This window comes from Camelus ferus, chromosome 6 (genome assembly GCF_009834535.1).
Source record: "Camelus ferus isolate YT-003-E chromosome 6, BCGSAC_Cfer_1.0, whole genome shotgun sequence".
NCBI lineage: Eukaryota > Metazoa > Chordata > Mammalia > Artiodactyla > Camelidae > Camelus > Camelus ferus.
In genome coordinates, this window is record NC_045701.1 from 47,751,067 (window position 1) to 47,775,603 (window position 24,537).

Genomic DNA, 24,537 nt, shown 5'->3' on the forward strand with positions numbered 1-24,537 from the left:
TGGATTAACTCACTTACTTCTACAACAAATCTATGAAGTAGGTGCTAATACTATCCCTATTGTACAGATGAGGAAATTGAGATCTAGAGAGAGGGTCAGTAATTGCTACTTTGTTTAAAATTTTACAGCTAAACAGTAATGGATAACACCCAGGCTGCTTAACTCATAGGGACCATGCGTCTGGCCAACCCATTGTACTGATGCTCAGAAATAGAGAGAGTAAAGAGACAAACCTACAAAGAAAAACAGAAGTTCATGAATCCAAAATAGAAAGAAAACAAAATGAAAGTCTACAATTTGGATTAGCCTGGCATTGTGCTAGAAAATAGAAATGATCAGAGAAACAGGAATGGTGGATAATGTTCAAAGCAAAGTAAGTAATGGGGTAGTTGCGCATAAAAGCATTTTACGGAAACAAAAGAGATTCCCATACCAGCTACTTCCCCACAACTAATGTGTTAAGTGAGGAATGACAGAGGTCATTTTCACACTTGGCCTTATTAACTGACTTTTCCTGAAAGCATTGAATGGATGTCTCAGTATGACAGCTGGTCAGCAGGTCTAGAAACCATGAAGTCCAAAGCTGGAACAGGAAGATACGGGGCTCTGGGAGGAGATCTCTGAGGGAATGAGAGAAACAGAGACTAAATAAAACAGATGCTTTTTTGGAAAAGTTGGGAATAAGAGTGGGGCAAAAAAAATATAGGCTAATTTTGCAGATATACACCAAAGAAGGAGGAGGAGGTAGAGGAGGGAAGACGTTGTTCTCAACTGTGTGTTGAACAATATTTACCCAATTACAATTATGAGAATACTATTTATGGCTATCAATATTTTGAATCAACCTATAGACTAATCACAGGAGACTTAATTTTAGTTACAAAACAGAATGTAACTATTATTGTGTATTGCGTTCAACTGTGAGAAAAAAATACTGGTGCCTTAAACATGGCAGAAGCTTATTGTCGGTTCCTGTGAACACAGTCAGAAAATAAGCTGTCTAGGGCTGGTATGGTGATGTCAGGAGAGACCCGGGCTTCTACCACCAACATGGGCCTTTCACCTCAGGACCCACAATGGCTGCTCAAGCACCAGACATAATGTCCACATTCCAGATAGCAAGAAGGAGGAAGACATGGAGGAAAATGTGGCTTATCCCTCTAGGGACACTTCCTGGAAGTCACACTGGACACTTCTCATATCCTATTGGCCAACCACACAGCCACACCTAATTATAGGGGACTGGGAAAGGTCGTTTCTACTCTGGGCAGCCATCTGTCCAGCTAAAACAGAAATTCTATTACCAAAGCAGAGGGGAGGAATGGATATTGGGTGACAATGATCAGCTTTTGCCACAGTTATCATCCTTGACAATGTAAAAGAACAAATAATAGAAATTAGAAGATGAAAGTAGGGAAGGGAGTTGAAAAGAAGCGTATAAATAGTTACAGATAAGGAATTTTAAAATGCTATTTACATTTACAGAAAAATTAAAAGTACAAGTAAGAAATTTGAAATACTACAGTGACATAGCTATTGGGAAGAAAAAAGAATGCAGGTGGGTAATTAGTATGAGAAAGTTAAATCATCGATCTCTTATGTTCTTTCTGGGAAACTGATGGAGAGAGGGAAGAGAAGGGATGGGAAACTGGGCTGGAAGATAGAGACAGTGCGAGTCAACCTACTGAGAGAAGGAAGACCATGTATTTAATATATAATGAATCAAAAATTAAAGAGAGAAATTTTGCTTTAAGAGTACAGTAAATGTTGTTGGTCTCTGAATCAAAGGCTTGTGGATTTATTCCATTTATGAACTCGATTTCTTCCACTAAAAACAAACGAAAAAAGTTTTTAATCTAGTCATATGCATGGAAGAAGTGATAATGATATATCTTTATTAAGGAAAAGTGAAAACTGAAGTTAAATTATACTTGGTTAAGATACAGTGCCTTTTAGCCCCAAATTCCTTAAAAATGCCAAAAATCTCTCAGAATCTCCTCCAACATCTCTGTCCACTTCGTCATCTTCCAGTCAAACCCATTTTTCCACAGGCACTGCCATTTGGAAAAAAGTTTAAAACACCTTGCTTTATTTACGCATCTGCTTCTTTATTAATGTTGAAAGTGTCAGAAAAGTATTCTCTAAATTCTTTTAACATAGTCTATGTTCACATACATTTTGAGATACTGAAAAAATGATGTCACAATGTTTTCTTATATTTTACTTAATATTTTCAAGAATTTCAGTTGCATCACGGGTTAAATAGGCTTGGGAATGTAACTATCATTTACAATATAGTTTTTCAACAGGGAAATATTCTCTGAGTGCCAATTGATCAGTAAATAACTTGGAAACATCAGCCTATCCTGGAAGGACTACTTTAATGCCTTAATTCATCCAATTCATGGAATTCTAGGGTTACAAAAACACCTGAAAAGTTGATGTCATGGTGATGAAGGTGTGAACTGATAAATAAGATAAAAACTAACATCAGATGTGACTTTTTTATTGTATCACTTTGTGCTAAGAAAAATAGCATACATTTTTGGAGCAACGCCATGTTTGAAATCCTGCAGTTTTGTGTAACATCAGCGAGAATAGAGCTTAATGTCAGCAATGTTTTCCTGGGCTGGTCATATGTCATGAAGGGAGGATGTCAGCAAAGAGAATATTATATGCCATGCAATGCAGTATAAAGTACTGAATCCTATCATTGGACAGTATGGAACAAAATTCAGACGTTTACACTACAACCAAGGAGGGTGATGATAAAAAGATGCTATCAGAGGAGGGTATGGCTCAGTGGTAGAGCACATGCTTAGCATGCATGAGGTTCTGGGTTCAATCCCCAGTACCTCCATTAAAATAAATAAACCTAATTACCTCCCTCCAAAATAAAAATAAAAATAAAATAAATAAAAATGAAAAAAGATGTTATCAATTTTGTTGATCATTGAACAAAATATATCTATTAATTATGAATGGTTCATCTATAAAAATGATTTAGTAAATAGCTTTTGTCTATCTGACAGAATCCCAGACTTTAAGCATGAATATTGAACTGTGTGCAAATGGGCAAATACTCTGTCACACTGACTTACACCAAAAATTCTTAGAAGATATTTTTCCCAATTAAAATTAGCCTTATGTTTCAGATGCCTAAAACAGAAATTTCTGAAAGTCTGATTTAGAGCTTTGAGTTGACTCTCACATCACTAAGGATTTTGCTTCTTGGTTCCTATGAAGGGTCACACTTCTCTGCTAAGTACAGCCAATCAACTTGTTTACCCAGAAAAATATTTTTACCCAACAGAAAAGGACTAAGAACAATTTTCATAAACAGCAACTCTCAAAAAGAAAAAATTTGTTATCCGTGGTTTCTTTTCATTATACGTTCCTTTGTTCTGCTATAATTGACAGGAAGAAAGGCTTTTTCAGAACTGCTGACTTCAGAATATTTCATGGTATCTTGTGATCATTAGAGTAAAACGTTTAAGAAAGTGAATTTTTTATGTAGAATTCTCTAAACTTTGGTGCTTCGCTTTGGCATATTTATCTACAATTTGGTTGAAATTGTTGTGACTATATAGGTTAACATTGCTCACAGAATAAGAATGATCCTTGAAGAGACTATACATATATATTACAGCCTATTTGTGACTTTTTTCTTGTGTCTTAATCTACTTTGCAATTTTGAAATCATATGTAAGTCTTGAGTAAGCTCAATATTGTGCTTATATAATCACTCCTACCAGGGAGACAAGACTGTCATGTTTTTGAAGGGAACATCATTCCTTCCCTTCAAGGGTACATGTTCTAGATATTTGGAGCTGGGTTGATGAGTGATCTCTTGGGTTTAAACAAAGGTATCTACCTCCAAAAAGCCTCTTCCTCAATTTGCCCTCTGAACTTCAGAGTTTTTTGTATCTCCTTCCTCCATCTCTCAAATTGACTTCAAGCAGTCTTCTGAGTTGATCTGGAGTACATTTTCAGTGAGACCCAATACGCAGATAACTGCCCCGTCTACACCTCCAGTCACATTTCTCCTGAGCCGTAGTACCATAAAATTGCCTGCCTCCCTGGATGTCCCAAAGACCCATAACTATATTTATCATCTTTCCCTCACATTTTATAACCCCTCCTGTGAGGCTTATCTTAATAAATGACACCTCCATTACCTGAACTAGAAATGAGGATTATCCAAAAATTTTCCCTTTCTCTAATTCTCCTAATCAATCCAACAAGTCCTGTGAATATATATAGATAAACAGCAAGGAACTACTGGATAGCACAGGGGACTATATTCAATATCTTGTAATAACCTACAATGGAAAGGAAAAGAATCTGAAAAAGTATGTGTGTGTATATATATATATACATATATATACACATATGTATGCTATACACCTGAAACTAACACAACATTGTAAATCAACTATACTTTAATGAAATTTTAAAACAAAATCCTGTGGCTTTGTTATATCAGAATGGTCCCATCAGAGCCCAGCAGAAATAAGACACAAGGAGTTTGAAGGCCTCCTCAATTCCATGCCCACATTCTCATCCCCTATACACATGGGAATCTGTTTTCTTAAGCCTCAGGAGTTTTCTGGGCTGAAGGAAAGAGAAGGATCAGCCTGCAGGATTCAGGTGAGAGGGTGAAATAGTATGGAAATAGAGAGCAGTGTGGTGTCTATTTCTCAACCAGTTCAAAGAGATTAGCTTGACCTTTTATAAAGAACGAGATGCAGGCAGAAGCCAAAAGGCTTTTTTTTTCTGTATGTATATATTTTTATTGAAATATATAGTCAGTTTACAATGTTCTGTCAATTTCTGGTGTACAGCATAATGCTTCAGTCATACATGAACATACATATATTCCTTTTCACATTCTTTTTCATCAAAGGCTTTTTTAATGAGGGTAATTATAAGGCTTTCCTTCATTCTGGCCCCTTCACTTCACCCCTAGCCGCCTATATTCGCCTATTACCTGGCTTTCTTGTATTTTATGACACTCCTTCAATTGACCCTCCACCGAGCTACCAGAGTAGTCTTTCCAAAGCATTAACTTAATGATTTAATTTCCCTGTTAATGAGACATCAAATCTACCTGTAGCTTTCAAGGGATATATCCAATTTGCTGCTCTACTCTCCCCACCAGTCCTGTGCTCTGGCTACATCGAACCACTAGTAGTTACCTGAATATATCCTATTGTTTCATGCCACCATGATTTCGTATGTACTGTTCCCTCTTCTTGGGGTACCCTCTTTCTTCCACACACAACCAATATACAAATATTCACTTATTCTTTAAAATTACTCCCTCCAAGGAAAGCCTTTCTTGGCCCCTGGAATGATTTATATACCCATTGTCTGTTTCCCCAAAGCACTCTACGTTTACCTTAGTCACACTCACCCACTGTTGTAAGGTTTTGGAGGAAATATTAGTCATCTTTCTTTTATCTCTGTACTGTTTGGCACATAATAGATACACGGTAAATTTTTCTGTATAAACAATGTAACATTGTTTTCATAGAAACATATTTTCCTAGTTCCAAACAAATTGGTATACAAATATATTTTGTGAACTCAATCTGTTCAGAATTTTTATATTCTGGGAAATTGAAAATCACTTCCTACACCACACATGAATAATCAATTGTCAAACAGAATACAATCAAATACACTAACTCCAAAACTGCATCAAATATAATTTAACTTTTATTAATTCACCACCTTCTTCATATCTTGGAATGCCTCATAGGCATAATCATGAATATCAATTTCCTTTGTCTTGTAGATAAAAAAAAGCTTACATTATGATGAAGATTTTCAGCCTTGATATCAGGACATTTGGTATATTAACATTAATTATTTTTGCCAGAATTAATTCTAAGTTGTATGGCGTGTATTTTACAAGGGATAAAATTAGCTATAGTTGCTACTTCCAAACAACACTTCCAAGAATTTTATGGAGAGATCCCAGACTCTAACCCAAACTCAGTTGGAACTGCAGTGAAAGTTACCTTTCTTTTGTCAAATTGTAGTTTAGCTAAATATGTCCAATGTCAGAGATCTGTGTGCTGTAACACACATAGAAATCTCAAAAAATGTCCTGCAGATCTAAACCCCTTAAAGGTGCACAATATATTCACTTATTAAAGATCACTTGTTCAACTTGCTGGTGGATAATTGTTTAAACAAAATTAATATGCAGGTCCAAAAGACAAAAACAGTCTTTTCTCTATCTTGCTAAGTATCTTCCATTTTCAGGAATACTGCATACAGATTTTTTTCCAAATAAACATAAAAAGGCTCTTCCTGCACATTGTACTAGAAACACATCTAGTAATGAATATTGTAATCATAGAAAAAACCTTTATTTGAATAAATTGTGTATGCCCCATGCACAATTAGCTGACCCTCCGTATTATTTGAAATGCCTTTCACATTAAGGCATGTGTTATTATTTTATGTATGAAAATGAAGATACTGAGCTGCTACCAGTGTGACCTGCATTTTGAGCTTTTTTTTTCAAATAGGAATAATAGGTATTCTCTCAGCCACCCACGTTTCAATCAGTGGCAAGTATGTGTGAGATGGCCACCTGGAATTCTAGCATTGTCTATAGCCCGATAATAGAGATTTATTCTGCATAATGTAACAGGCATTTGAGAAAACAGAACTGATGGCCTTGATTTCAGCCTTATGAGCGGTAGACTTCAACTAATCAAGATAGCTAACCTTAGAGATACACTAACCGTAACTCAATAAAGTAAAGCATGCATTTTGAAGTAAAACTGGGTGGATGCTTCCAGAGATATCAGTATCATGAGCATGGTTGTTTTCACTTAAAAATTAAATTCCATAGCTCTAGTCATTGGTGAATACTGACAGCTTCCAAAAGAGCTAAACTCAAAAAATCCATTAAATTAGCACATACTTCAGTGTGAACACTAGTCCTTTGATACCTATGAAATCTTGGATGATGGTGTTTGTCACCAGCTAACATTATATCCTCCCTTTTCAGACTGTTTTTTTCTAGACGATAACTCTCTTTTTCACACTCTGCAATTTTTTTATTAGCACTTCTCCATGAAATGGGACATTTTATTTTTAGCTTTGCCTAGATTAAATTCCCTTTGATGTATATTTCAGGCTTCCCCTTTGACTAGCTCAGCGTTATAGACCTCACTACATCCTTATTCAAATGGCAGGCACGACACTGTTCCCTTCTCTAATCACAGCAGCATCCCCCAACAGAAGCTATTCCAAGGCTCGTGGCAAAAAAAAAAAAAAAAAAAAAAAAAAAATTCATGTTTCATCTATGAGGAAAAATTTAAGGTGGCAGGATTTCATTTCTCTAACTTATATACATGTATATAAGATACAAGAAGCCCAAAAAGTGTTGCTTGAAGCTTTTTGTTTTGTTTTGTTACAAAAGCAATATGTAGGATCTATGTACTGAATTACAATTATTCTGGCTTAATTTGACAACTGTGGGACTTGGAATGTAATGTCTGAGGAAAACCTACGAAATGAAGTTCAAATGAAGGACTCGTATCTCAGACAAAGACAAATTGAGAGGTAATAAAATAGCCAAATTGACAAGATTACTCCAGCCTTTGTTTTTCCTATCAATAGGGGGACATTTATTTACTTAAAGGACTATTTTCAAAGGAAACATTATGACAGAAAATTAAAGAGCTATAAACCTCTACAAAAGGGACTGTCACCCAGACAAGAGGAAATAGAAGCACCTAAGACCCAAAAGTTTGGATAAGTAATTTTTCAAACTTATGTTTTCATGTATAGTTGACAATAAAAGCTGTTCTATGAATATATACAGACCAAAAAAAAAAGTGTTTAAATCCTCTTCACATTGTACCTTATCTCCAAATGGAAAATCAATATTTGCATTAGGCATTCAGCTTTTACTCAAACATGTCTCTAATGGATCAAAATTCACTTTTCAATTAAATATTATAAAATGAGCATCCAAACAAGTACGTATAAGATGGTTTTGCTGACTTCTGTTTAGTGCCTATGAATACGATAATAATCACTAATTTAGTTTATAGTGTAATGGGTGAACAGGACATATACATCAGTATTAAGTCAAAGCAGATCAATAGGAGCCAAAATGAAGATATAAAATGTTGCAAATCAAAGATGGGAGAAATCTCAACTGATTAAGGAAAGGGTCATGACTGTCCTGAAGGAAAGAGTATTGAGGTGTATTTCAAAAATTGACTATGAATTGTAGAGGCAGGCATAAGGAATCCAAGATAGAAGGGAGACAAAGGAAAAGGAAAAGCATTGACACAGCATAAGGCACAGAGAGGACAAGTAGCAGCCTAGCTGGGCTGAGCTGTAGAGCTCAAGAGAAAAAGAATGGGAAATTAAGCTGGAAAGAGGTAGACCAAGGTAATTTCATTCGAAGCAAAAGAAGGAATTTGGATGTTATTCTAGAAGTATAGAATTTTATCACTGAAAGGAACTGAACAGCCATCTAGAACAGCTTGGATGTTGTTGAAAAAACAATAGAAGCCCAGTTGAAAAAACCAGAGGCCCAGACAAATAACATGAATCGTCCAAGATTAGACTGCTCCTAGTTTCCAGGCCAGGATATGAATCAACATCTCCAGACACCCCCATCCCTCGACTCCTCTGCTTCTGAGCAGAGGAGAAACATTCAGAAATGTGTTATGCAAAGATCACCCTGGAGGCATCTAAAGAGTAGACTGAAAATGAGAACGAAAAAGCAGCAGAGATTCTATTTGGAAGACTAAACAGACTAGTCTAGGTGGGAGAAAATGAGGGCCTGAGCTAAAGTGAGAATAATGAGAATGGAAGGAGCAGACAGATTTGAGCAGCATCTCCTAAGCTGCCATCTCTTTTTGATGTTAACAATGGTGTGAGGGGGGGAAATGGCTCTTGTTCATTTCATTTTGGAAATGCTAGGTTAAACGAAAAGGGACAAAAACATCTTCACTTCAGGAATTCTAAGAGACTGTACTTCCTACTGTAGATTAAGAATCTCCCAGAAGGAGCTAGAGGAGACGGCATTGCTCAAAGTGTTTTAAACAGAGAATTTTTTTTTAATGGAGCAACTATCAAAGTAAGTTTTCACAGAAAACCAGTTGTTAAACACTAGGTGAAAAATATGATAAAAGTGAAGGATTTTATGAGGGATTGTACCAATACGGAAAAAACAAGGAAAAAAAAGTCAAAAATGTTTCCTCAGATTCACAAGTCTAAGTGTAGGGAAAGTTGATTTGTTTTAATATCTCCATTATTGACTGTAAATCAGCCTTATATCTCATCAGTATCAATAACAAGAATCCAGTTGGTGTCCTAGCCAAAATCTCTTATTGCTATGTCATTTCAACCAGTTGAAAGATATCTCTCAAAGTGTTTGGGACAACATAGCTGTTTCCTAAATAGGTAAAAATTTTTCAATCCCATAAAGATTTAAAATTAAGTATAGAAGTCTTTAAAAGAGTTAAACCTTTAGTAAGATTTTTTTTTCCTGCACATTGGTATTTTATATACATGTATCATTAAAGAACATTTGGTCTATTCAAATAAGTTCAGACTTATAATTCCAACTTAAAATGTATAATTGAATAATTGATTTATTTTTCACCTTTATTAAGGTATGATTGGCAAATAAAAATTGCATATATGTAGGTTGTGCAACAAAATCTTTTAAGTAGTACTTGAATAATTGATTCAGACTGGAGATTTCAGTTGGCATCTTAATATTAAGAGAAATTAAATTTCACTATATTAACAAGTTTATTCATGTTTTTCAGACTTACGAGAATTAAGAGCCTGGAAAGATTATGTTTATAAAAATAGATCATTATAGTGTTTATGAGACAAATCAAATATATTAAATTCACAAATAAAGGTTGAAATGTTTGACTGAGTTTTAATTAATTAGGTTTGTAAACGTTCCTAAATACTAATCAAAGGCCACTTGAAAAGTGATAGCTAAAAATTGCTGAACTTATAAACAGAATAAGATTTATAAGGTAAACCTTAGAGCTAAAGGAAAAACTTTTATTTGTTATTTTTGAGGGTTTTTTTTTATTTATAACTTCAATACATTGAATAATAATTTTGAACATCAAAATTCAAAGTTATACTGAAGTTTTTTCTGCAAATAAAAAAGCCTCCCCCATCTCAAAGAAGCCAGTGGTGACTGACAGGCAGATCACATGGGAACATTTGAGAGAGCCCAATGGATAAAGTGGTGGAAGCAGAGGGTAGGATTTCTGGTGGCGAAGATACGGAGGTAGAGTCAGAAACTATTGTATTGTCTTTCTTTCCTATTGCCATGGTAACAAACTCCTACAAACTGAGTGCCTGAAAACAACACAAATGTATCCTCTTACAGCTCTAGAGGCCAGAAGTCCAAAATAAGTCTTACTGTGCTAAAATGAAGATGTCAGGATGGCTGCTTTCTTTCTGGAGGCTCTAGGGAAGAATATTTCCTTGCCTTTCTCAACTTCTGGAGGCATTCTGTATTCTTAGCTTGCAGCCCCTTCACCCATTTTCAAGACTGGCAGTGTAGCCTCTTCAAATCTCTCTCTCTTATCTTCTGCCTCTCTCTTCCATCTTTTAAGAATTCTTGTGATTATGTTATAGAAAAGAATAAATCTGACTCCAAATTAGATCTGTTTCTTTGGCTTTAACCCTTTGTTGATTTGTTTCCTAGGCTTAGTCTTGCTGGTTCTGCACCTTTTGTAAAAGAATGTTGCCTATAGCCTGAAATATACAGGAGAGCCTATTCTTAAGGCTGTGACCTTTTAAGGGTATCAACACTTTCGCATTCATATAAAGAGAAAAAGTTGCAGAATAGAAAATAACGTTTGTCTTGTTGGGGGTTTACAGGAACATCATGACCTGAACTACCTGGTCAGCTGTAAGAACAAAGGATTCCAACACCAAGAAGTTTGCAACAAGCACACCCCCACCCCTTTTGAGTATAAAAGGAATCTGAATCTTGACTTGGGAAGATGGTTCTCTAGGATGCTAGCCAGCCATCTTCTCGGTCTGCCAGCTTTCTGAATAAAGTCACTATTCCTTGCCCCAACACCTCGTCTCCCGATTTATCGGCCTGTCATGTGGCAAGCAGAAAGAGTCTGGACTCAGTAACAATTACACTGAGCCTATCCAGATAATCCAGGATTTCACCATCTCAAAATCCTTAATTTAATTACATATATAAAATATCTTTGCCATGTAAGGTAACATGTTCACAGGTTCCAGGGAATAGGAACTGGACATCTTTGGGGAGGTCATTATTATACCTTCCACAATTACTACTCAAAACGTTTAACAAAGAAGGGAAAGAGAACAGTCAATTGTACTTGAGTGACAAAAAGTTTAATGGAAGCTTTTTTTTTTTTTTTTTTTTTTTTTTGGTAGGCAGAGAAAAAGCTAGTTAAGAAGGAGGGAAAAAATTAAGGAAGAAAATATTGACAAAGTAAGTCCTTGAGAGCCCAGTTGGAGGGTCACTCTTGGGAAGGAAAGATGAAGACTCCTTCTTGGGCCGGGAGCAGAGAACAAGAGGAAGAGTAAAGATGCCAGTAGATTTGGATGAAGAAGAAGAGGGCTGGGGGACTTCATCTCAATGATTTAAATCTTTTCAGTGGAAGTGAATTTAAAGTCCCTGTTAATGTTCCTCCTCCTCATCCCTTCCAAGCTCCCACCCACTTCCTTCAAAATCACTCAATCACTATCAGCCCACCCCATGCCATTTTTATTGGACTTTTGTATATATTTACCTAAATGTGAAGCAATATAGCATAGTGTTTACAGGCTCTGGATTCAGACGGCCTAGACTTCCATCCTCATTCCACCACTTAATAACATAACTGGAATTGTATCTTAAGAATACAGAGAGAATAATCTCTTTGTGCTTCAGTGTCTCATATATAAAACTGAGATAATAACAGCATATGCATCATCAGGTTATTGTGAAGATTAAATGTTTTAATAAATGTAAAATGCTTAGACGAATGGGGGAGGAATATGATAAATATTAATTCATTATTTTCAAGAATTTTTCATGGATTTATACATTGAGATCAATATTGCTATTATAGCTTTATTAGTAAAGTTCAAATTTGAGATTATTTTTTCACATTTCTTTATAATTTTAAAAAATCTATATATATAGCTGCAGTATGATAGACTAAGTATTTTGACCAACACTGCACTGAAAACATAAAATGCTGAGTAAAATATTTTAAAATCTTATTAAATGCATCTATAAGATGCCAAGAAAGTAAGGAATACTCAAGCAAAAAACTTAGTGAAGCTGAAATCCAGAGAGGAAAATAGAACACTGAGGCTGGTTTTAGCCTTGAGTCCATTTGTCAAACCAGGTGAACCTGAGTTTTTCATTTTTTACAAACTGAGGGCCTGAGAAATAAGACCTAAGATGAGTGATCTAATAGGAGGCCCCACAACAATAAATCTGGGACCCCAAAGAACAACATTCCCAATCTAAGGATAAATTAGTGATAATCCCTAATCTCCACTGAGACCTGCAAAGAAAACTGCCTGTCTCAAATTTATTTATAAACACAAGCTGATCTTCTTGCAGGTTTACAGCCTAAAATCGTACTATCTGAATGGAGCAGAAAGCCTCATGCCTATATTCCTAAATTTTTAACAATTCTACGTACATATATGTACATTTTATTTAGCAGCTGTGGGATTAGGAATGATGAGATATTTTAGGGACTTAATCATATGAAAGTTTTGCAACTGAAGTTGACATCTTTTTTATGGATTTAAAATTACATTTTTTATTGTATCTTCTTATTTGATGACAGCACTTTCCCAAAAATGAGCCCAGTTAGTTGTCTTACTACCTGTGGCCTTATTATATCAAGTTTTCACTCACGGCAAATACCCGTATGTCTAAGTAATCGTCTAAGGACCACCATAGAAGCATCCGACAAAGAAGTTGATAAACACAGTTATAGCTCCTCTTCTCTTTAAAATGTAAACTAAATACCATTTCTGTTTCTCTTCCTCCAATTTAGGAAAGTGTCAGAAATAATAATTTAAGATGAACAACTGAGGGGACTGACAGAGTGATCTCAAGGATACAGACTTCTCAGGCTATGCTACATGGAAGATTCAGCTGAAAAATTCCTCAAGTAAGATTCACCTGACCTACTTAAGAAGCTTGAGAATCAGGACCATAGAAGTTGTATTCTGGGATCGTGAGCATGAGGTTGGATGCCTCATCTTGCCAAAAAGACCCTAAATTGTTCAAGCATGATTTTCTTCCTACTTGACTTATTTCTCAAGACCTAAGTCCACGTTGTCATCTGCAACCTCTATAGCAAAAGACTACAACATTGAACCCCTGCCTGAATTTTCATTTAATTTCCCTGTACAATTCAGACTCAAGATTGAAACATCAACTCTCACTTGAGTCTCCAGCCTGCTGACCTGCCCTACAGATTTCAGACTTGCCAGCCCCTGCAATCACTTGAGTCATTTCCTTAAAATATCTCTCTTCTCTCCTCTCTCTCATAAAATAAAATAAAAGTTTATTTTATTCTTGTATAATTCTATCCCTTAACCAAGCATATGTGGCTTTCTTTTTCTTCTTTAGATAAAGCTATAAAAAAACTATATATAAAAAAATTGCCATTTTTGCAGTTTTGATATTTAGAGTTGATTTATAAATACATGTTTCTGTGAGATTTCAAAGATTAAGATTATTTTGATAACATCATATACAGACTTAAAAAATGTGTTTATTACAATCCTGTATAAAGAGGGACAGTACTACATAAATCTAAGAAAAACTTATTTTCATCAGTTTTGCCGATTTGTAGAGAAAAAAAGAAACCTAAGCCAAAAGCTTAGTTTAAAGTGGTCTAGGACTGTTACCGCAAATAGATACGCAAGCCAAAGAATTCTCAGTATTCCAAGAAATGAGTGACTTACATTCAAATATCACTGAACACTAAAGAAAACCAGGCATCAAGACTGAGAATCAGCAGACTTTCAATTATTTCAGATATTGGAACTAACAGACACAGAATATAAATAGTGATTATTAACACATTATATTTAAAAAACTACTATTACTATATAAGCTTGAAAATATGAGCACGTAACAAGATATTATAAAGAATAACCCATCCAATTTTATAGAACCAAATAAAATGTCTAAATGTGAAAACAATAATAACTGAAATTGAAAACTCAGCAGATTGGCTTAATGACAGATTAGACACAAACCAAAAAGACAACTAGTGAACTTTAAAATATATCTGAAAACAGTTACTAGAATACTGTCAGGTGAGACACAAGATGAAAATAAAAGAGATTTAGAGACCTAGAAGATAGAGTGAGAAGGTTTAAAAAAAGTCTAATTAAAGTTTTAGAAGGAGAGAGAAAGAAAAGGGCAGAGTCCATTCTTGAAGAGGTAATGGCTGAGAAATGATACAAAGACATGGATCCACAAATTCAAGAAGTCCAATGAATCCCAGCAGAACAAATAAAAAGAGATCTACCCATTATAGTGAGACTGTGGAACACCAAAACATTTCCATGAGGGCAATCTACTTTGTTCACCATTGCAACCCCTAGTGTTGGGCACTCAGTATGTACTTGATGAATGAATAACAGAAGATTATAGTCAATGGGAAGGTCATGTGTTTGAAATTATGGTGGTGGCATAATTCTGAATAACGATGAGCCTATTAAGGCTCTACACTCAAAAGTGTTTGAAATGGAGTGGAATTTAATATTGAAGTTAGGAAGGTAGAAACATTGTGATTATATTACTCTATATTTCTTAATGCCTTAGAATACTCAAACAAGGCCCTCCCCCAAAATCAAATATGCTATAAAAATTTTTGTTCTTTAAAACTAACTAGTCATTGAGGGGGAGGGTGGAGCTTAAATGGTAGAGAGCATGCTTAGCATGCAGGAGGTCCTGGGTTCAATCTCCAGTACCACCCTCTAAAATTAAATAAACCTAATTACCTGCCCCTTTCAAAAAAAAAAAAAAAAAAAAACTAATCATTGTACCTGGGCAGTGAAAAATACTTTGTTCTAACATGTATTTCATTCTAGCCTGGAGAAGATATTATGAGAAGCTATGGTTGTCACGGGAGCTGTTCACAAGTACTCTGACTTTCTCTTATTCCTGGGATGTGCTCTGATTGCACTTTCTTGCCTCCTAGAAGTTACATGCTGTCATGTGACTTGCTGTGGCCAATAAACTTTGAAGAGTATGTGTTACTTGTATGTGGGAGTTTTAAGAACTAGTGCACTCTTTGCCACTACCCTTTTTCATCCTCTGCCATGGCAATGTTCCCTTAGCCCGGGTTCCCGACAAAGCAGTGCAAAGCCCTGGAAGCTGACCCATGATGGACTACACTATCAGTGAGAAATGAACCTTTGTGGTTTTCAGGCACGGAAATTTAGGGGCTGTTTGCTGAATGAGCATGAACTAGACTTTCTTCATTAATACAAAGGCTCTAAAGAGTTCCTACACTTCTATAGAACATTTGGCCTAACCTACAGTGCTTAAATTCCAAAGTGGAAGATCCACATTATGTATTCAGCAACAGTTTTTCCGTGACACAAAATCACAGGATGTGGTGGCCAGCAAAGCTGTAGAATTGTCTTTCCAGGCAGTGTTTGAATAGAGAATAGTGTCTAATCTGCTTTAGGTTTCAAGCTGCCTAATGATAAGGCAGTATATTATATAACCACTCCCAGTTTCTCCCAGCCTTATGGTTTTACCCTCTTTAGTATAATGCCAAGGCTGGAAAGAAATAGGTTACAGAGAAGAAACAATATGGTTCATATTCCAGGGTAGTCAGCAATTTCTACAGAATATGTTAGCTATTTTAAGATTCACAGTGACTTTTCAATGTTATTAAAGTAAAATTGGTGAATTTTAACAGCTCTTTGTATAAATTAATCGAAAAAATTAAGGCCCCTGGAGTGCCTATAATGTGTGCAATATAAACTATCATTTTTTCTTTCATTCGAAAACATGTATTAATCACTAATGAAGTGCCATTCACCAGGCTAGCCCCTACAGATACAAAGATAAATAAGAAATGGTCTCTGTCTTCCAGGGACTTATGGAGGACCAGTAGTCACATAAAAAACTGATTACAGGACTATTTTAAGTGCTGCAGTTGAGGGAAAAATAAAGCTTTAAGTGACCACAGAGGGGTAAGAAAATAAGGGACAAAATATGTCAAAGAAAGCTTCCAGGGAGAAAAAAATCCATGTCATTAATTGTTGATGAAATTGTACGTATATACACATATATATACATACATATGCATATATATAGTGAGAAAAAGAAAGAGACACATAAATACATATGTATGTATTACACATACACATATATACATATATATTCAGATTTTAGCTAATTTAAATGCATAAAGTATGCTTTTATTTATCAAAAATGAATGTGAAAATGAATTGAATATTTTGGAACAGAAACAGTAAGGCATAGAAAATTTAGGTTTATCAATTTTCAAAAGCCACCTTGAACATAATGATCTGTCTTTGAGAATTCAAAGAGAATTGCAGGATCATGAAAGGTCTTGAGTGGCTACCTAAGGTAAGTAACCTTAACTTCTGAACCTCAATTTCTGATCTGTGAATTGGAGATAACACTTCCCCTAAAGGACTGTCCCGAGGATCAGAGGTAACAAAGTACCTGGTATGTACCTTGCAAATAATTTGCCTTCAGTAAATAGAAGTTGTTATGTTTATAGTTGTTGTATGTGTTATCATTCGAATTAGGAAGATAAACTGAAAAGCACTGACCTTGAAACATGCTGTGGAAGTTATGCTTTTGAACTAAACCCTGTTGGGAGTTTGTTATGTATTGCCTTTACATTTCTATTTTCTTTTTCTTATAAAAGTATACTATAAACTTTACCCCTCTCACACACACAAAAATTCAGCATCTGGGCTCTTTGATGATTTGAATTCAGAATCAACAGGAGTTTATAGGTTTTAAGGAAATGAGCAGAAGAGAAGCAGAAACATGATAAAGTGGAAAATATATAAGGAAATGAAGGATTCGAAGACATCTGGCAACCTCAGTCATCGAATCAAAATATTCATGGAGCTATGGTTACTGCTGGAGGCTTCTTCCAGGCATAAAATATCACTGTCATCTTTAACATTTCTTCTGCACTCTACAAGCAAGGCAAACTACTCCATAGCTAATAAATGCCTGGGGTGGTTATTATTTTACCTCGGCTACATAAATTACTCAAAAACAGTACCCATGTTTTCTAAATATCTATGCAATACTTTAAACAGTAGATACCTAATAAAATAATAAGAAATGAGAGCAGATATAATCTCCTTTAACAAGATCTTTATATGCACTTTTTTTTCTTTTTGTAAAATAAGATAAGAATACAGTCGAGAGATAAGAATAATTTCTCCTTAGTCTATCACTGCAGCTGATCGGGAAGCGAAGATTTAGCAATTAGGCAGCTACTGTTATACATAAAATAACATCTGTACTTAGCAACCCATGTATTGTTAAGACATGTTGGGAAAAAATTCTCATGTTTCTGCATGTCTTGCAAGCAGAGGCACTGAAAGCTTTTGTTTCATACTACCTTTGCAAGGAAGTTTGTATAGCAAACAGCCTTGAAAAATGGATATAGTGTCTTCCTTGGGAACAGAGGGCAGATTTATTTGCTGTCTACTATAATAGAAGAATGTCTCTCTTCAAGGTAAAGACTAGGCAATTTTGTTTGCAGCCCATTATAAAAGATTAGAGTTCTCACTATGCTATACAACTGAAATTAACACAGTATTGTAAATTAACTATACTTCAATTAAAAAAGAAGTGATGGAGTTCTGTAACTTCAGAGTTTCCCAGCTGTGATGCACACTCACTATATGATCCTCATCCAACTGGACCATGCCACACTACTCATGAGAATTAGGGAGCAAGAGGAACTAGCATGAAGAGGAAACTAATGCCACATGTTGTCATAAGCTGGTTTCTTTTCTCTGATCCAGGAGTCTCATGCCTTTGGTCAGCATCCATGAAACTGTGGCAGGCTGACTTGTTCACGTGCAAGTAAGGTTAAGTCTCAGATCCTTTATAGTTCTTGACAAAGCATAGCTTACAGGTTAAATATTTTGTGAACTATAAGGACACTTCAAAAGAATGGTGTCTTTCAAGTAAATAAATATTTATTGAGAATATAACATGTACTAATCATTGTGACTCAAGTCCATTCTCAAGTTCCAAACTCTATTCATATTAATATGGGAGCTGAGTGAGAATGCAGACATTAGCTTCTTTCAGAAGAAATCAAAGTTTTTAAGACTTCAGGAGGCTTAACAAAGTTCCACTGAAATGTGGTAGCTGTGCAATGGGTTCTAAGTGGCACAATTCTAAATGTGTGCCAAACTTATAAATTCCAACCTGCTTAGATCTTCAAATGTCAAGTCCACAAACGCCTCAAGTCTAAATTGACAATGACAGACTTGAATTCAGACCTTCAGGATTGGAGAAGGAAAGTGGCATTACCCACAGCTCAAATTTTGTATCTCTCATCAAGTATTAAACCTACTCTTATTACATCCAATCCTTACAAGCTTGCCTAAGAACATGTACTTTTTTAAAAAGAGGAATGTCTTTAACTTCAAGTTCACTATAAGAGACTATATAATTTATCATTCAACCAGGGACAATTTTGGGGAGTGAAAGGGGGTGCTATTAATAATTATATTGAGACAACAGATATTTTGACCTAAAACAGTTATTTTTCCAACAAAAAGGGTTTATTTGGGAAAAGCAAAGAACTGCAACTTGGGACCTGTAATCTACGGTGAACCACAAGCAAGTCTGAAGAACAAAAGAGAGGAACATTCTTTTATAGAGGAGAAAAGGGAGTTGAGAGGGGCTGTCATAAACAAAGAATCCATTGGAGGAAACTGGGAGTTTGGAGTGTAATGGCTTTTCATTGGCTGAATGTGACAGTCTCTCATTGGCTGAGCTGTTGCTGAGCAAGGAGAGAGTCTTCCTTCCTCCCGCGGAGTAGTAAAGTACTGGTATACCTCAGAGCTATTGCGGGTTCCAGACCACCACAATAAAGTGAATATCGCAATAAAGTGAGTCACACAAGTTTTTTGGTTTCCCAGTGTATATAAAATTATTTCTACACTGTAGTCTATTACATGTGCAATAGTATTAAAAACAATTATATACCTTAACTTAAAAATAATGTTGGAAAAATGGCACCTGTAGACTTGATCAGTGCAGAAATATTTGATCTGTTTAAAAAAAATGCAGTAAGTGTGAAGTGCAATAAAGCTAAGTGCATTAAAATGAGGTATGCATAGTAACCTTCCTGTTGGAGATGCGAAGTAGTCTCTTCCTGTTGGGTCTGCAATTGGTGTGGCGTCGTAGGGCATGACAGCTCCAAATTCAGGCCTCCTGACTCCATTTTAAATGAAGTTTCTGTTTATTAATTTTCACGGATGTAAAGCAAGACTGACTGGGCAAACTAAAACATAAAACCAGGCTGAATATACTACTTAACATTTCAAGGAGTTCAAAGAACCAGTCCTTTAACAAAGCCATTCAGAGTTTGAGAACAAAATACTTTTGTATTCAGCTCTAGTTGCTAAGCTTCTCTCACTTTCAGGTTGGTTATAAACTTATAATTAGAGCAAAGCTAACCAAAATCTAACACATGCAAGCAAGGGAGTTTACAAGCAGTATTTTTAAGTATTTTCTGGGACTGGCTCAGTGCACATTTACTTCTCACAGAGAATTATTTTATTTTGAAATGACTTGCAAGATTTCATTCAGTGTCATCCCTGCAGGGGACACAAACTGCAACTAGCATCAAGAAGAATTATAATGCTAATTCCCTAAATACCACACTGTTAATTAATCTCAGTGAATAATAGGATTTCTAATGCAACTTGTTCTGATGTCATCCATTGCCTAAAGGTGTTTCTAATGATCTATGTGAAATGTCAAAAGATAAGCTTTAGTCACCATATGACAGAGAATCTGGACAAACAAGCGGGGAAATCTGGTTAATCTGAAGTCAGTGGTAGCTAGATCAACAGAAGTCTGTTAGAGAACTTGGAAGAATTTTATTTTCCCAGGAGTGTTTTCTCTTTCTAAGGAGCAAGTGCAGTGAAATCAGGACAGACATGAAATTTCATTAGGAAGTAACTATAATGGACGACAAATAATGCAAAACAACACTCGTCATTTCTCTTCAAGGTACACTTCCAGAGAGGTTTGATTTCCTGTTTTTTAAGCATTGTGGGTAGTTGCTGAAGAATTCATGTTGGCGTTGATGTTGCCATTGGAGCATTCTGAAGAAAAGGATTTGTACTCTGCATAATCAAGACAATCCGAATATTGCTATTGGTGCTTCTCATTTTTCTCTTTTTTTTCTGTTATGGATCATTGAACTATATATGAACAATAGATTGAAACATGCAACAGTGGATAAAATGTTTATATATCCTCTTCATCTGGTTGATTGCTGCCAGGAAGGAATTCCAGGGTTTTTTTGGCATTCTTTCTTGACTTCTTCAATTCTAAACATTGATCTAGCCCCAAGGAAGTACAAATTAGGAATTTATTTATCTATAGAACACCTTTATGTCTTAAGGGTTGCACATTTGTGATTAAGAGTATTCATTGCCTTTCACTAGCCACTCTCCCCTTCTTTCTTTTAGTATTAGGTGGGCATGTTGCTTCCAGGCTAGAGACTATGTTCCCTAGCTCCCCTGAAGCTAAGTGTGGGTTCTATACTCCCCAGCCCTCTTTGCAGCCAACAGGATGACCTAAAGTGATGTGAGAGCTGCTTAAGCCACTTCTTTTTCTCTTCCTGAGGACTTGTACTGAGATATGTTTAGTAGAGAGCCAACTTAAAACATGCAGCCAAGTGAAACTGAGCAGGACCCTGCAGGTGACAGACCTCTCTGTGTCCCCCACTTCTTGTTTATAAACAAACTTTAGTCTCATGGTCCTTCTGCAAGCTCCAAACAGTAGACTCAACTAGTTAATGATTAGAGAAATGAGAAAATGTAATAACAAAGGAAAAGCAGTCAAGCAAGAAAAGTAATAGTAGCTCAAACAATAGCTCAGTGATAAAACAGAGTCACAGGACACCTAGTTCCTCCTCAAGGGATATAGATAACAATCTGAAGCACATCCTTGACATGTTTTACAGAAATCAGGACCTGGCCAGACAGAAATTGCTAACCACAAGCACAAGGACCCTAGATTGGTTGAAGACAGAAGACTGATGATTAAGATTCCCAAACATCAAACTGTTACCTCACCACCAACCAATCAGAAGAATGTCCATGAGTTGATCATGTACCCTGCAACCCTCACCCCTAATGTTGCCTTTAAAAACCTTTGCCCATCAAGGAGTTCAAGTCTTTTGAGAATTAGCTGCCTGTTCTCTGCATTGCTTGGTGCCCTACAAATAAATCCTTATCACAATCCGGTATCAGTAGACTGGCTTTGCTGGGCGTTGGGCAAACAAACCTGAGTGCAGTTTGATAACACAAGGCTAACACCTATATCATATATCATATATCATATATCATATATCATAGAGGGTGCCAACATCCCTGAACTGTTTTGTGGAAAAGGCCCACCTTGACACCTTGGACCGCTTTTCAACTCACACTTTTCAATATAGATAGAGATAGAGAAAATTTCCCTATCTTGTTTAAGCCATTTTTATTTTGATCTCTCTTAAAGTAGCCAATAATATTCAAATCAATAAAATATCACAAAATAATTTATTTTAGGACTGTCCTGCTTATTATTTATCTGAGATTACTTTAAAAAGTTGGCAAGTGGCTGATAAATACATCTGTTAAAGCACAAGATATAGTCCAGGTATTTATTAGAAAAAAATTTTTAAAACTCATGTGCTAATCACATTTCATCACTCATCAGTTAACCTGCTTATATTTTACTGCATTCTGAGAAACAGATTAGTAAACTGAAACCTTAGAGTTCAAATGTAGTTACTTAATAACAAGATGTGACTTTTTTCCTAGGCAAAATCTTAAAATAAATTGGGGTCTCCCATTTTGCTTTTCTCTCTTTATTTTTAATGTTATATAATAATAAATGAAATTCTGTTACTAATATCATAGTACATCAAACATATAAGATATTTGTCAACCATAAACACTGGTGAAACAGCAGTATGTCTATGTGCTGAGAATTTTACTTCAATCATATCACAAACTTCCATCATTATATGCCATCATTGCTTATCATTCAAAGAATGTTCAGTACACCACTGTCAGTGAGGTATAAGCAAAGCTTGCAACTCTAGACTGGTAAGATTTACTTTGTAATTATTGACTGCTTTCTGTTATTTATTTTTCTCTTGTAAATTGGTCATTGGGAATAAGAGTTGGTCCAACTGACATCCTTCAAAGTCCAACAACTCCATTCCTGGGCTCTCAGATGTCTGCCTGTGATCCCTCAACAGATAAAGTACATTTTTTAACGGGGGTGTTTGCCCTAACAAACTAAAAGCCCTAGGTAATGCCTAAGCTCACAGTAGCTCAGGCTGGCTTGTTTCAGCCCACCTTATCAGAGTCATAAACCCCACTGCCCTACACAGACCCAAAACCTCTTACCTTACCTACAACCAATCAGAGACTTATGTACAAGCCAATCAGGCACCCTGTGAACCTACCTGATAAAAGACCCAAAAACAGACCCTCGGTGCTCACACAGGCACCTGTCATCTGTGTGGCCCACTGTCGTCTATGGCAGAGTACCCCAATAAACTCCTTTCTATTCCCATACTTTATCTCTGGTAAATTCTTTTACCAACCTGAGTGTTACTGGCTCACCGACCAGCTGCTCCATGTGCCCACAATAAATAAGAAATTTCATAAGAAGTTCTAACAACAAAAAATAATAATAATAACCTCTAAATTTGAATTATTATGTAACATTGTTATATTTCCTAAGGCTTTTCTTTTGTTCATTTATCCACATATCCATTTATTGTTTCATTCAACAAACCTTTGTTGAACAACGTACTAGGTACAGGAGATTTAACAATGAATAAGACACAGGGTTTGTTTGTTTGTTTGTTTTTTGTTTTTCCCTCAATGATGCTAACAGACTCTTCAAGAGATAGGTAAAGAAAAGAGTTATGTAAGATGAAAATTTCAATCACCAAAATTTCTTTGTGAAAGGTGCTACCTTATTGGGAGAAATACACGGCTATGCCACATTAGGTGATGGGTATTGAGACAGAAGGAAGGGGGCAGGGTACAGCCATTAAAAGAATGACACAGCAATTAGTAATTATTGGAAGAATTCAACTCCCAATAGATTTTGAGGCACAAGATGACAGGAGATTTGACTTCCAGTAGACCTTAAGCTTCATTACATGCTCATTATAATATATTAGCATGACAAATAACATACCCACAGGTGCTGTGACAGTTCTGAGGATCACCATAAAGGTCAAAAAGTGGATGGTGGCCCAATTCCTGGGAATCCTCACCCCTTCCCCAAAGAGTAGTTGGAATAATCATCCTACTTGTTAGCATATGAAGTAATCCAGCTCATAAAAACTAACAACCCCCACACCTCATGGCCACATTCCCTTCTGAGTGAGACAGACTGCACTCTGTCTAATAAGTGTGTATCAACTTTTGATTTAAACACCCACCCTCACACCTCGTGGCCTCTCTGGCCTTCTGAGATGGCCTACACTGGGTCTATGGAGTGTGCATCTCTCTGAGTAAATCTACTTTTACTCTACTATGGCTCACTCTTGAATTCTTTCCTGTGCAAAGACAAGGACCCTCACTTGGTGAGGTGCATCCCAGGGACTCACCTGGGATCTGGGACATGGCCATCCTCTCTGGAGACCAATTTTCCTATATCAGTATGACCTTCAAGTTTCATGCTCCAACTTTTTTAAATATGTTGATTATAAAGGAAGTGTGTCCTGCTAAATGATTAAATTAGTAATGCAAATATGTGTATAAAACTGAAGCAGAGCTGTTTTCTTATGCAAAACAGAACTAGCAAAAGGAGGTTGCTTTGCACTTATCAGATCTCCTTAACAGGCTTTTCTGGATATGGTAAGAGATTCAGTAGACTGGAGCGTAGAATTCTAAGACAGTGAGTGGCAGAAGAGTGGGAAGAGATCAAGAAGTTCTTGCTTGGTAGGTTAGGATCAAATTGTAAAGAGTCCTATATGCTATATTCAACCGTTTGGGCCTTATCCTACAAAGAGAGAATTGAAAGATTTTAAGAAGAAAAATGAGAATCAATAAGCATTTACAATGGTCATTCTAGCAGCACTGTAATGAAGACTGTGCCATGGCTAGGTAATAAATAACGATGGCTTGACCTAAGGCAGTGCCTTCCTGATAAGAAGAGAGGATGAACTGAAACAATATTTCTAGACCTGATCAGTTGGATGTGGGAGGTAATGAAGAATTTGG